Below are 16,386 nucleotides of genomic sequence, written 5' to 3'. Positions count from 1 at the left end.
GGCCCTGCACGGGAACACACTCTCCGTTCCAACACACTCCACACACTGTTGGACACTGACCCACCGGTACTCAGGGTGAGAAGGGTGGTCCCTGCATGGGAACACACTCTCCGTTCCAACACACTCCACACACTGTTGGACACTGACCCACCGGTAACCGACTCAGGGTGAGAAGGTGGGCCCTGCACGGGAACACACTCTCCGTTCCAACACACTCCACACACTGTTGGACATTGACCCACTGGTACTCAGGGTGAGAAGGTGGGCCCTGCACGGGAACACACTCTCCTTTCCAACACACTCCACACACTGTTGGACATTGACCCACTGGTACTCAGGGTGAGAAGGTGGGCCCTGCACGGGAACACACTCTCCGTTCCAACACACTCCACACACTGTTGGACATTGACCCACCGGTACTCAGGGTGAGAAGGTGGGCCCTGCACGGGAACACACTCTCCGTTCCAACACATTCCACACACTGTTGGACATTGACCCACTGGTACTCAGGTTGAGAAGGTGGGGCCCTGCGAGGGAACACACTCTCCGTTCCAACACACTCCACACACTGTTGGACACTGACCCACTGGTACTCAGGGTGAGAAGGTGGGGCCCTGCACGGGAACACACTCTCCGTTCCAACACACTCAACACACTGTTGGACATTGACCCACTGGTACTCTGGGTGAGAAGGTGGGCCCTGCACGGGAACACACTCTCCGTTCCAACACACTCCACACACTTATGGATATTGACCCACTGGTACTCAGGGTGAGAAGGTGGGCCCTGCACGGGAACACACTCTCCGTTCCAACACACTCAACACACTGTTGGACATTGACCCACTGGTACTCTGGGTGAGAAGGTGGGCCCTGCACGGGAACACACTCTCCGTTCCAACACACTCCACACACTTATGGATATTGACCCACTGGTACTCAGGGTGGGAAGGGTGGGCCCTGCACGGGAACACACTCTCCGTTCCAACACACTCCACACACTGTTGGACATTGACCCACTGGTACTCAGGGTGAGAAGGTGGGCCCTGCACGGGAACACACTCGCCGTTCCAAAACACTCCACATACTGTTGGACATTGACCCACTGGTACTCAGGGTGAGAAGGTGGGGCCCTGCACGGGAACACACTCTCCGTTCCAACACACTCCACACACTGTTGTACACTGACCCACTGGTACTCAGGGTGAGAAGGTGGGCCCTGCACAGGAACAGACTCTTTGTTCCAACACACTCCACACACTGTTGGACATTGACCCACTGGTACTCAGGGTGAGAAGGGTGGGCCCTGCACGGGAACACACTCTCCGTTCCAACACACTCCACACACTGTTGGACATTGACCCACCGGTACTCAGGGTGAGAAGATGGGCCCTGCACGGGAACACACTCTCCGTTCCAAAACACTCCACACGCTGTTGGACACTGACCCACTGGTACTCAGGGTGAGAAGGTGGGGCCCTGCACGGGAACACACTCTCCGTTCCAACACACTTCAAACACTTATGGATATTGACCCACTGGTACTCAGGGTGCGAAGGTGGGACCTGCACGGGAACACACTCTCCGTTCCAACACACTCCACATACTGTTGGACATTGACCCACTGGTACTCAGGGTGAGAAGGTGGGCCCTGCACGGGAACACACTCTCCGTTCCAACACACTCCACACACTGTTGTGCACTGACCCACTGGTACTCAGGGTGAGAAGGTGGGCCCTGCACGGGAACACACTCTCCGTTCCAACACACTCCACACACTGTTGGACATTGACCCACTGGTACTCAGGGTGAGAAGGGTGGGCCCTGCACGGGAACACACTCTCCGTTCCAACACACTCCACACACTGTTGGACATTGACCCACCGGTACTCAGGGTGAGAAGTTGGGCCCTGCACGGGAACACACTCTCCGTTCCAACACACTCCACACACTGTTGGACACTGACCCACTGGTACTCAGGGTGAGAAGGTGGGGCCCTGCACGGGAACACACTCTCCGTTCCAACACACTCCACACACTGTTGGACATTGACCCACTGGTACTCAGGGTGAGAAGGGTGGGCCCTGCACGGGAACACACTCTCCGTTCCAACACACTCCACACACTTATGGATATTGACCCACTGGTACTCAGGGTGAGAAGGTGGGCCCTGCACGGGAACACACTCTCCGTTCCATCACACTCCACACACTGTTGTACACTGACCCACTGGTACTCAGGGTGAGAAGGTGGGGCCCTGTACGGGGACACACTCTCCGTTCCAACACACTCCACACACTGTTGGACATTGACCCACTGGTACTCAGGGTGAGAAGGGTGGGCCCCGCACGGGAACACACTCTCCGTTCCAACACACTCCACACACTGTTGGACATTGACCCACTGGTACTCGGGGTGAGAAGGTGGGCCCTGCACGGGAACACACTCTCAGTTCCAACACACTCCACACACTGTTGGACATTGACCCACTGGTACTCAGGGTGAGAAGGTGGGCCCTGCACAGGAACACACTCTCCATTCCAACACACTCCACACACTGTTGGACATTGACCCACTGGTACTCAGGGTGAGAAGGTGGGCCCTGCACGGGAACACACTCTCCGTTCCAACACACTCCACACACTGTTGGACACTGACCCACCGGTACTCAGGGTGAGAAGGGTGTTCCCTGCACGGGAACGCACTCTCCGTTCCAACACACTCCACACACTGTTGGACACTGACCCACCGGAAACCGACTCAGGGTGAGAAGGTGGGCCCTGCACGGGAACACACTCTCCGTTCCAACACATTCCACACACTGTTGGACATTGACACACTGGTACTCAGTGTGAGAAGGGTGGGCCCTGCACGGGAACACACTCTCCGTTCCAACACACTCCACACACTGTTGGACACTGACCCACCGGTACTCACGGTGAGAAGGTGGGGCCCTGCACGGGAACACACTCTCCGTTCCAATACACTCCACACACTGTTGGACATTGACCCACTGGTACTCAGGGTGAGAAGGGTGGGCCCTGCACGGGAACACACTCTCCGTTCCAACACACTCCTCACATTGTTGGACATTGACCCACTGGTACTCAGGGTGAGAATGTGGGGCCCTGCACGGGAACACACTCTCCGTTCCAACACACTCCACACACTGTTGGACATTGACCCACTGGTGCTCAGGGTGAGAAGGTGGGCCCTGCACTGGAACACACTCTCCGTTCCAACACACTCCACACACTGTTGGACATTGACCCACTGGTACTCAGGGTGAGAAGGTGGGCCCTGTACGGGAACACACTCTCCGTTCCAACACACTCCACACACTGTTGGACATTGACCCACTGGTACTCAGGGTGAGAAGGTGGGCCCTGCACGGGAACACACTCTCCGTTCCAACACACTCCACACACTGTTGGACATTGACCAACTGGTACTCAGGGTGAGAAGGTGGGCCCTGCACGGGAACACACTCTCCGTTCCAACACACTCCACACACTGTTGGACATTGACCCACTGGTACTCAGGGTGAGAAGGTGGACCCTGCACGGGAACACACTCTCCGTTCCAACGCACTCCACACACTGTTGGACATTGACCCACTGGTACTCAGGGTGAGAAGGGTGGGCCCTGCACGGGAACACACTCTCCGTTCCAACACACTCCACACACTGTTGTACACTGACCCACTGGTACTCAGGGTGAGAAGGGTGGGCCCTGCACGGGAACACACTCTCCGCTCCAACATACTCCACACACTGTTGGACGTTGACCCACTGGTACTCAGGGTGGAAAGGTGGGCCCTGCACGGGAACACACTCTCCGCTCCAACATACTCCACACACTGTTGGACATTGACCCACTGGTACTCAGGGTGAGAAGGTGGGCCCTGCACGGGAACACACTCTCCGTTCCAAAACACTCCACATACTGTTGGACATTGACCCACTGGTACTCAGGGTGGGAAGGTGGGGCCCTGTACGGGAACACACTCTCCGTTCCAACACACTCCACACACTGTTGGACATTGACCCACTGGTACTCAGGGTGAGAAGGTGGGGCCCTGTACGGGAACACACTCTCCGTTCCAACACACTCCACACACTGTTGTACACTGACCCACTGGTACTCAGGGTGAGAAGGTGGGCCCTGCACAGGAACAGACTCTCTGTTCCAACACACTCCACACACTGTTGGACATTGACCCACTGGTACTCAGGGTGATAAGGGTGGGCCCTGCACGGGAACACACTCTCCGTTCCAACACACTCCACACACTGTTGGACATTGACCCACCGGTACTCAGGGTGAGAAGCTGGGCCCTGCACGGGAACACACTCTCCGTTCCAACACACTCCACACACTGTTGGACATTGACCCACCGGTACTCAGGTTGAGAAGGTGGGGCCCTGCACGGGAACACACTCTCCGTTCCAACACACTCCACACACTTATGGATATTGACCCACTGGTACTCAGGGTGAGAAGGTGGGACCTGCACGGGAACACACTCTCCGTTCCAACACACTCCACATACTGTTGGACATTGACCCACTGGTACTCAGGGTGAGAAGGTGGGCCCTGCGCGGGAACACACTCTCCGTTCCAACACACTCCACACACTGTTGGACACTGAGTCACTGGTACTCAGGGTGAGAACGTGGGGCCCTGCTAGGGAACACACTCTCCGTTCCAACACACTCCACACACTGTTGGACATTGACCCACTGGTACTCAGGGTGAGAAGGGTGGGCCCTGCACGGGAACACACTCTCCGTTCCAACACACTCCACACACTGTTGGACATTGACTCACTGGTACTCAGGGTGAGAAGGTGGGCCCTGCACGGGAACACACTCTCCGTTCCAACACACTCTACACACTGTTGGACATTGACCCACTGGTACTCAGGGTGAGAAGGTGGGGCCCTGCGCGGGAACACACTCTCCGTTCCAACACACTCCACACACTGTTGGACACTGACCCACTGGTACTCAGGTTGAGAAGGGTGGGCCCTGCACGGGAACACACTCTCCGTTCCAACACACTCCACACTCTGTTGTACATTGACCCACCGGTACTCAGGGTGAGAAGGTGGGCCCTGCACGGGAACACACTCTCCGTTCCAACACATTCCACACACTGTTGGACATTGACCCACCGGTACTCAGGGTGAGAAGGTGGGACCCTGCACGGGAACACACTCTCCGTTCCAACACACTCCACACACTGTTGGACATTGACCCACTGGTACTCAGTGTGAGAAGGGTGGGCCCTGCACGGGAACACACTCTCCGTTCCAACACACTCCACACACTGTTGGACATTGACCCACTGGTACTCAGGGTGAGAAGAGTGGGCCCTGCACGGGAACACACTCTCCGTTCCAACACACTCTACACACTGTTGGACATTAACCCACTGGACCTCAGGTTGAGAAGGTGGGCCCTGCACGGTAACACACTCTCCGTTCCAACACACTCTACACACTGTTGGACATTGACCCACTGGTATTCAGGGTGAGAAGGTGGGGCCCTGCACGGGAACACACTCTCCGTTCCAACACACTCCACACACTGTTGGACATTGACCCACTGGTACTCAGGGTGAGAAGGGTCGGCCCTGCACGGGAACGCACTCTCCGTTCCAACACACTCCACACACTGTTGGATACTGACCCTCTGGTACTCAGGATGAGAAGGGTGGGCCCTGCAAGGGAACACACTCTCCGTTCCAACACACTCCACACACTGTTGTACACTGACCCACTGGTACTCAGGGTGAGTAGGTGGGCCCTGCACGGGAACAAACTCTCCGTTCCAACACACTCCATACACTGTTGGACACTAAGTCACTGGTACTCAGGTTGAGAAGATGGGCCCTGCACGGGAACACACTCTCCGTTCCAACACACTCCACACACTGTTGTACACTGACCCACTGGTACTCAGGGTGCGAAGGTGGGCCCTGCACTGGAACACACTCTCCGTTCCAACACACTCCACGCACTGTTGGACATTGACCCACTGGTACTCAGGGTGAGAAGGTGGGCCCTGCACGGGAACACACTCTCCGTTCCAACACAATCCACACACTGTTGGACATTGACCCACTGGTACTCAGGGTGAGAAAGTGGGGCGCTGTACGGGAACACACTCTCCGTTCCAACACACTCCACACACTATTGGACATTGACCCACTGGTACTCAGGGTGAGAAGGTGGGCCCTGCACTGGAACAGACTCTCCGTTCCAACACACTCCACACACTGTTGGACATTGACCCACTGGTACTCAGGGTGAGAAGGGTGGGCCCTGCACGGGAACACACTCTCCGTTCCAACACACTCCACACACTGTTGGACACTAAGTCACTGGTATTCAGGTTGAGAAGGTGGGCCCTGCACGGGAACACACTCTCCGTTCCAACACACTCCACACACTGTTGGACATTGCCCCACCGGTACTCAGGGTGAGAATGGTGGGCCCTGCACGGGAACACACTCTCCGTTCCAACACACTCCACACACTGTTGTACATTGACCCACTGGTACTCAGGGTGAGAAGGTGGGGCCCTGCACGGGAACACACTCTCCGTTCCAACACACTCCACACACTGTTGGACATTGACCCACTGGTACTCAGGGTGAGAAGGTGGGTCCTGCACGGGAACACACTCTCCATTCCAACACACTCCACACACTGTTGGACATTGACCCACTGGTACTCAGGGTGAGAAGGTGGGCCCTACACGGGAACACACTCTCCGATCCAACACACTCCACACACTTTTGGACACTGACCCACTGGTACTCAGGGTGAGAAGGGTGGGCCCTGCACGGGAACACACTCTCCGTTCCAACACACTCCACACACTGTTGGACATTGACCCACTGGTACTCAGGGTGAGAAGGTGGGCCCTGCACGGGACCACACTCTCCGTTCCAACGCACTCCACACACTGTTGGACATTGACCCTCCGGTACTCAGGGTGAGAAGGTGGGCCCTGCAGGGGAACACACTCTCCGTTCCAACACACTCCACACACTGTTGGACACTGACCCACCGGTACTCAGGGTGAGAATAGTGGGCCCTGCACGGGAACACACTCTCCGTTCCAACACACTCCACATACTGTTGGACATTGAGCCACTGGTACTCAGGGTGAGAAGAGTGGGCCCTGCACGGGAACACACTCTCCATTCCAACACACTCCACACACTTATGGATATTGACCAACTGGTACTCAGGGTGAGAAGGTGGGCCCTGCACGGGAACACACTCTCCGTTCCAACACACTCCACAGTCTGTAGGACATTGACCCACTGGTACTCAGGGTGAGAAGGTGGGCCCTGCACGGGAACACACTCTCCGTTCCAACACACTCCACACACTGTTTCACACTGACCCACTGGTACTCAGGGTGAGAAGGTGGGCCCTGCACGGGAACACACTCTCCGTTCCAACACACTCCACACACTGTTGGACACTGAGTCACAGGTACTCAGGGTGAGAAGGTGGGGCCCTGCACGGGAACACACTCTCCGTTCCAACACACTCCACACACTGTTGGACATTGACCCAGTGGTACTCAGGGTGAGAAGAGTGGGCCCTGCACGGGAACACACTCTCCGTTCCAACACACTCCACACACTGTTGGACATTGACCCACTGGTACTCAGGGTGAGAAAGTGGGCCCTGCACGGGAACACACTCTCCGTTCCAACACACTCCACACACTGTTGTACACTGACCCACTGTTACTCAGGGTGAGAAGGTGGGCCCTGCACGGGAACACACTCTCCGTTCCAACACACTCCACACACTGTTGGACATTGACCCACCGGTACTCAGGGTGAGAAGGTGGGCCCTGCACGGGAACACACTCTCCGTTCCAACACACACCACACACTGTTGGACATTGATCCACTGGTACTCAGGGTGAGAAGGTGGGCCCTGCGAGGGAACACACTCTCCGTTCCAACACACTCCACACACTGTTGGACATTGACCCACTGGTACTCAGGGTGAGAAGGTGGGGCCCTGCACGGGAACACACTCTCCGTTCCAACACACTCCACACACTGTTGGACATTGACCCACCGGAACTCAGGGTGAGAAGGTGGGTCCTGCACGGGAACACACTCTCCGTTCCAACACACTCCACACACTGTTGGACACTGACCCACTGGTATTCAGGGTGAGAATGTGGGGCCCTGCACGGGAACACAATCTCCGTTCCAACACACTCCACACACTGTTGGATATTGACCCACTGGTACTCAGGGTGAGAAGGTGGGCCCTGCACGGGAACACACTCTCCGTTCCAACACACTCCACACACTGTTGGACATTGACCCACTGGTACTCGGGGTGAGAAGGTGGGCCCTGCACGGGAACACACTCTCCGTTCCAACACACTCCACACACTGTTGGACACTGACCCACTGGTACTCAGGGTGAGAAGGGTGGGCCCTGCGAGGGAACACACTCTCCGTTCCAACACACTCCACACACTGGTGGACATGGACCCACTGGTACTCAGGGTGAGAAGGTGGGCCCTGCACTGGAACAGACTCTCCGTTCCAACACACTCCACACACTGTTGGACATTGACCCACTGGTACTCAGGGTGAGAAGGTGGGGCCCTGCACGGGAACACACTCTCCGTTCCAACACACTCCACACACTGTTGGACATTGACCCACTGGTACTCAGGGTGAGAAGGTGGGCCCTGCACGGGAACACACTCTCCGTTCCAACACACTCCACACACTGTTGGACATTGACCCACTGGTACTCGGGGTGAGAAGCTGGGCCCTGCACGGGAACACACTCTCAGTTCCAACACACTCCACACACTGCTGGACATTGACCCACTGGTACTCTGGGTGAGAAGGTGGGCCCTGCACGGGAACACACTCTCCGTTCCAACTCACTCCACACACTGTTGGACATTGACCCACTGGTACTCAGGGTGAGAAGGTGGGCCCTGCACGGGAACACACTCTCCGTTCCAACACACTCCACACACTGTTGGACATTGACCCACTGGTACTCAGGGTGAGAAGTGTGGGGCCCTGCACGGGAACACACTCTCCGTTCCAACACACTCCACACACTTATGGATATTGACCCACTGGTACTCAGGGTGAGAAGGGTGGGGCCCTGCACGGGAACACACTCTCCGATCCAACACACTCCACACACTTTTGGACACTGACCCACTGGTACTCAGGGTGAGAAGGGTGGGCCCTGCACGGGAACACACTCTCCGTTCCAACACACTCCACACACTGTTGGACATTGACCCACCGGTACTCAGGGTGAGAAGGTGGGCCCTGCACGGGAAAACACTCTCCGTTCCAACACACTCCACATACTGTTGGACATTGACCCACTGGTACTCAGGGGGAGAAGGTGGGCCCTGCACGGGAACACACTCTCCGTTCCAACACACTCCACACACTGTTGGACATTGACCCACTGGTACTCAGGGTGAGAAGGTGGGCCCTGCACGGGAACACACTCTCCGTTCCAACGCACTCCACACACTGTTGGACATTGACCCACTGGTGCTCAGGGTGAGAAGGTGGGCCCTGCACTGGAACACACTCTCCGTTCCAACACACTTCACACACTGTTGGACATTGACCCTCCGGTACTCAGGGTGAGAAGGTGGGCCCTGCAGGGGAACACACTCTCCGTTCCAACACACTCCACACACTGTTGGACACTGACCCACCGGTACTCAGGGTGAGAATAGTGGGCCCTGCACGGGAACACACTCTCCGTTCCAACACACTCCACATACTGTTGGACATTGAGCCACTGGTACTCAGGGTGAGAAGAGTGGGCCCTGCACGGGAACACACTCTCCATTCCAACACACTCCACACACTTATGGATATTGACCAACTGGTACTCAGGGTGAGAAGGTGGGCCCTGCACGGGAACACACTCTCCGTTCCAACACACTCCACAGTCTGTAGGACATTGACCCACTGGTACTCAGGGTGAGAAGGTGGGCCCTGCACGGGAACACACTCTCCGTTCCAACACACTCCACACACTGTTGGACACTGACCCACTGGTACTCAGGGTGAGAAGGTGGGCCCTGCACGGGAACACACTCTCCGTTCCAACACACTCCACATACTGTTGGACATTGACCCACTGGTACTCAGGGTGAGAAGGTGGGCCCTGCACGGGAACACACTCTCCGTTCCAACACACTCCACACACTGTTGCACACTGACCCACTGGTACTCAGGGTGAGAAGGTGGGCCCTGCACGGGAACACACTCTCCGTTCCAACACACTCCACACACTGTTGCACACTGAGTCACTGGTACTCAGGGTGAGAAGGTGGGGCCCTGCACGGGAACACACTCTCCGTTCCAACACACTCCACACACTGTTGGACATTGACCCAGTGGTACTCAGGGTGAGAAGAGTGGGCCCTGCACGGGAACACACTCTCCGTTCCAACACACTCCACACACTGTTGGACATTGACCCACTGGTACTCAGGGTGAGAAAGTGGGCCCTGCACGGGAACACACTCTCCGTTCCAACACACTCCACACACTGTTGTACACTGACCCACTGTTACTCAGGGTGAGAAGGTGGGCCCTGCACGGGAACACACTCTCCGTTCCAACACACTCCACACACTGTTGGACATTGACCCACCGGTACTCAGGGTGAGAAGGTGGGCCCTGCACGGGAACACACTCTCCGTTCCAACACACTCCACACACTGTTGGACACTGACCCACTGGTACTCAGGGTGAGAAGGTGGGCCCTGCACGGGAACACACTCTCCGTTCCAACACACTCCACACACTGTTGGACATTGACCCACCGGAACTCAGGGTGAGAAGGTGGGTCCTGCACGGGAACACACTCTCCGTTCCAACACACTCCACACACTGTTGGACACTGACCCACTGGTATTCAGGGTGAGAATGTGGGGCCCTGCACGGGAACACAATCTCCGTTCCAACACACTCCACACACTGTTGGATATTGACCCACTGGTACTCAGGGTGAGAAGGTGGGCCCTGCACGGGAACACACTCTCCGTTCCAACACACTCCACACACTGTTGGACATTGACCCACTGGTACTCGGGGTGAGAAGGTGGGCCCTGCACGGGAACACACTCTCCGTTCCAACACACTCCACACACTGTTGGACACTGACCCACTGGTACTCAGGGTGTGAAGGTGCGCCCTGCACGGGAACACACTCTCCGTTCCAACACACTCCACACACTGTTGGACACTGACCCACTGGTACTCAGGGTGAGAAGGGTGGGCCCTGCACGGGAACACACTCTCCGTCACAACACACTCCACACACTGTTGGACACTGACCCACTGGTACTCAGGGTGAGAAGGTGGGCCCTGCACGGGAACACACTCTCCGTTCCAACACACTCCACACACTGTTGGACATTGACCCACTGGTACTCAGGGTGAGAAGGTGGGCCCTGCACGGGAACACACTCTCCGTTCCAACACACTCCACACACTGTTGGACATTGACCCACTGGTACTCAGGGTGAGAAGGTGGGCCCTGCACGGTAAAACACTCTCCGTTCCAACACACTCCACACACTGTTGGACATTGACCCACTGGTACTCAGGGTGAGAAGGTGGGCCCTGCGAGGGAACACACTCTCCGTTCCAACTCACTCCACACACTGTTGGACATTGACCCACTGGTACTCAGGGTGAGAAGGTGGGCCCTGCACGGGAACACACTCTCCGTTCCAACTCACTCCACACACTGTTGGACATTGACCCACCGGTACTCAGGGTGAGAAGGTGGGCCCTGCACGGGAACACATTCTCCGTTCCAACACATTCCACACACTGTTGGACATTGACACACTGGTACTCAGGGTGAGAAGGTGGGCCCTGCACGGGAACACACTCTCCGTTCCAACACACTCCACACACTGTTGGACATTGACCCACTGGTACTCAGGGTGAGAAGGTGGGCCCTGCACGGGAACACACTCTCCGTTCCAACACACTCCACACACTGTTGGACACTGACCCACCGGTACACACGGTGAGAAGTTGGGGCCCTGCACGGGAACACACTCTCCGTTCCAACACACTCCACACACTGTTGGACACTGACCCACTGGTACTCAGGGTGAGAAGGTGGGGCCCTGCACGGGAACACACTCTCCGTTCCAACACACTCCACACACTGTTGGACATTGACCCACTGGTACTCATGGTGAGAAGGTGGGGCCCTGCACGGGAACACACTCTCAGTTCCAACACACTCCACACACTGTTGGACACTGACCCACTGGTACTCAGGGTGAGAAGGGTGGGCCCTGCACGGGAACACACTCTCCGTTCCAACACACTCCACACACTGTTGGACATTGACCCACCGGTACTCAGGGTGAGAAGAGTGGGCCCTGCACGGGAACACACTCTCCGTTCCAACACACTCCACTCACTGTTGGACATTGACCCACTGGTACTCAGGGTGAGAAGGTGGGCCCTGCACGGGAACACACTCTCCGTTCCAACACACTCCACACAATGTTGGACATTGACCCACTGGTAGTCAGGGTGAGAAGGGTGGGCCCTGCGAGGGAACACACTCTCCGTTCCAACACACTCCACACACTTATGGATATTGACCCACTGGTACTCAGGGTGAGAAGGTGGGCCCTGCACGGGAACACACTCTCCGTTTCAACACACTCCACACACTGTTGGAAACTGAGTCACTGGTACTCAGGGTGAGAAGGTGGGGCCCTGCACGGGAACACACTCTCCGTTCCAACACACTCCACACACTGTTGGACATTGACCCACTGGTACTCAGGGTGAGAAGGTGGGCCCTGCACGGGAACACACTCTCCGTTCCAACACACTCCACACACTGTTGGACACTGACCCACTGGTACTCAGGGTGTGAATGTGGGGCCCTCCACGGGAACACACTCTCCGTTCCAACATATTCCACACACTGTTGGACACTGACCCACTGGTACTCAGGGTGAGAAGGGTGGGCCCTGCACGGGAACACACTCTCCGTTACAACACACTCCACACACTGTTGTACACTGACCCACTGGTACTCAGGGTGAGAATGGTGGGCCCTGCACGGGAACACACTCTCCGTTCCAACATACTCCACACACTGTTGGACACTGACCCACTGGTACTCAGGGTGAGAACGTGGGCCCTGCAAGGGAACACACTCTCCGTTCCAACACACTCCACACACTGTTGGACATTGACCCACTGGTACTCAGGGTGAGAAGGTGGGCCCTGCACGGGAACACACTCTCCGTTCCAACACACTCCACACACTGTTGGACATTGACCCACTGGTACTCGGGGTGAGAACGTGGGCTCTGCATGGGAACACACTCTCCGTTCCAACACACTCCACACACTGTTGTACACTGACCCACTGGTACTCAGGGTGAGAAGGTAGGCCCTGCGAGGGAACACACTCTCCGTTCCAACACACTCCACACACTGTTGGGGATTGACCCACTGGTACTCAGGGTGAGAAGGTGGGGCCCTGCACGGGAACACACTCTCCGTTCCAACACACTCCACACACTGTTGGACATTGACCCACTGGTACTCAGGGTGAGAAGGGTAGGTCCTGCATGGGAACAGACTCTCCGTTCCAACACATTCCACACTCTGTTGTACATTGACCCACTGGTACTTCGGGTGAGAATGTGGGCCCTGCACGGGAAAACACTCTCCGTTCCAACACACTCCACATACTGTTGGACATTGACCCACTGGCACTCAGGGTGAGAAGGTGGGCCCTGCACGGGAACACAATCTCCGTTCCAACACACTCGACACACTGTTGTACACTGACCCACTGGTACTCAGGGTGAGAAGGTTGGCCCTGCGAGGGAACACACTCTCCGTTCCAACACACTCCACACACTTATGGATATTGACCCACTGGTACTCAGGGTGAGAAAGTGGGCCCTGCACGGGAACACACTCTCCGTTCCAACACACTCCACACACTGTTGTACACTGACCCACTGGTACTCAGGGTGAGAAGGTGGGCCCTGCACTGGAACACACTCTCCGTTCCAACACACTCCACACACTGTTGGACACTGAGTCACTGGTACTCAGGGTGAGAAGGTGGGGCCCTGCGAGGGAACACACTCTCCGTTCCAACACACTCCACACACTGTTGGACATTGACCCACCGGTACTCAGGGTGAGAAGGTGGGGCCCTGTACGGGAACACACTCTCCGTTCCAACACACTCCACACACTGTTGTACACTGACCCACTGGTACTCAGGGTGAGAAGGTGGGCCCTGCACAGGAACAGACTCTCAGTTCCAACACACTCCACACACTGTTGGACATTGACGCACTGGTACTCAGGGTGAGAATGGTGGGCCCTGCACGGGAACACACTCTCCGTTCCAACACACTCCACACACTGTTGGACACTGACCAACTGGTACTCAGGGTGAGAAGGTGGGGCCCTGCACGGGAACACACTCTCCGTTCCAACACACTCCACACTCTGTTGGACATTGACCCACTGGTACTCAGGGTGAGAAGGGTTGGCCCTGCGAGGGAACACACTCTCCGTTCCAACACACTCCACACACTGTTGTACACTGACCCACTGGTACTCAGGGTGAGAAGGGTGGGCCCTGCACAGGAACACACTCTCCGTTCCAACACACTCCACACACTGTTGGACACTGACCCACTGGTACTCGGGGTGAGAAGGTGGGGCCTGCATGGGAACACACTCTCCGTTCCAACACACTCCACACACTGTTGGACATTGACCCACCGGTGCTCAGGGTGAGAAGGTGGGCCCTGCACGGGAACACACTCTCCGTTCCAACACACTCCACACACTGTTGGACATTGACCCACCGGTACTCAGGGTGAGAAGGTGGGCCCTGCACGGGAACACACTCTCCGTTCCAACACACTCCACACACTGTTGGACACTGACCCACTGGTACTCAGGGTGAGAAGGTGGACCCTGCACGGGAACACACTCTCCGTTCCAACACACTCCACACACTGTTGGACACTGACCCACTGGTACTCAGGGTGAGAAGGTGGGGCCCTGCACGGGAACATACTCTCCGTTCCAACACAGTCCACACACTGTTGGACATTGACCCACTGGTACTCAGGGTGAGAAGGTGGGGCCCTGCACGGGAACATACTCTCCGTTCCAACACACTCCACACACTGTTGGACACTGACCCACTGGTACTCAGGGTGAGAAGGTGGGGCCCTGCACGGGAACACACTCACCGTTCCAACACGCTCCACACACTGTTGGACATTGACCCACCGGTACTCAGGGTGAGAAGGTGGGCCCTGCATGGGAACACACTCTCCGTTCCAACACACTCCACACACTGTTGGAGATTGACCCACTGGTACTCAGGGTGAGAAGGTGGGCCCTGCACGGGAACACACTCTCCGTTCCAACACACTCCACACACTGTTGGACATTGACCCACTGGTACTCAGGGTGAGAAGGGTGGGGCCCTGCACGGGAACACACTCTCTGTTCCAACACACACCACACACTGTTGGACATTGACCCACTGGTATTCAGGGTGAGAAGGTGGGCCCTGCAGGGGAACACACTCTCCGTTACAACACACTCCACACACTGTTAGACATTGACCCACTGGTACTCAGGGTGAGAAGGTGGGCCCTGCGAGGGAACACACTCTCCGTTCCAACACACTCCACGCACTGTTGGACATTGACCCACTGGTACTCAGGGTGAGAAGGTGGGGCCCTGCACGGGAACACACTCTCCGTTCCAACACACTCCACACACTGTTGGACATTGACCCACTGGTACTCAGGGTGAGAAGGATGGCCCTGCAGGGGAACACACTCTCCGTTCCAACACACTCCACACACCTTTGGACACTGACCCACCGGTACTCAGGGTGAGAATGGTGGGCCCTGCACGGGAACACACTCTCCGTTCCAACACACTCCACACACTGTTGGACATTGACCCACTGGTACTCAGGGTGAGAAGGTGGGCCCTGTACGGGAACACACTCTCCGTTCCAACACACACCACACACTGTTGGACATGGACCCACCGGTACTCAGGGTGAGAAGGTGGGCCCTGCGAGGGAACACACTCTCCGTTCCAACACACTCCACACACTGGTGGACATGGACCCACCGGTACTCAGGGTGAGAAGGGTGGGCCCTGCACGGGAACACACTCTCCGTTCCAACACACTCCACACACTTATGGATATTGACAAACTGGTACTCAGGGTGAGAAGGTGGGCCCTGCAGGGGAACACACTCTCCGTTCCAACACACTC

This window comes from Pristiophorus japonicus, unplaced genomic scaffold, assembly GCF_044704955.1.
Source record: "Pristiophorus japonicus isolate sPriJap1 unplaced genomic scaffold, sPriJap1.hap1 HAP1_SCAFFOLD_141, whole genome shotgun sequence".
In the NCBI taxonomy this organism is placed as follows: Eukaryota; Metazoa; Chordata; class Chondrichthyes; family Pristiophoridae; genus Pristiophorus; species Pristiophorus japonicus.
Note: the sequence above shows the minus strand (reverse complement) of the source record.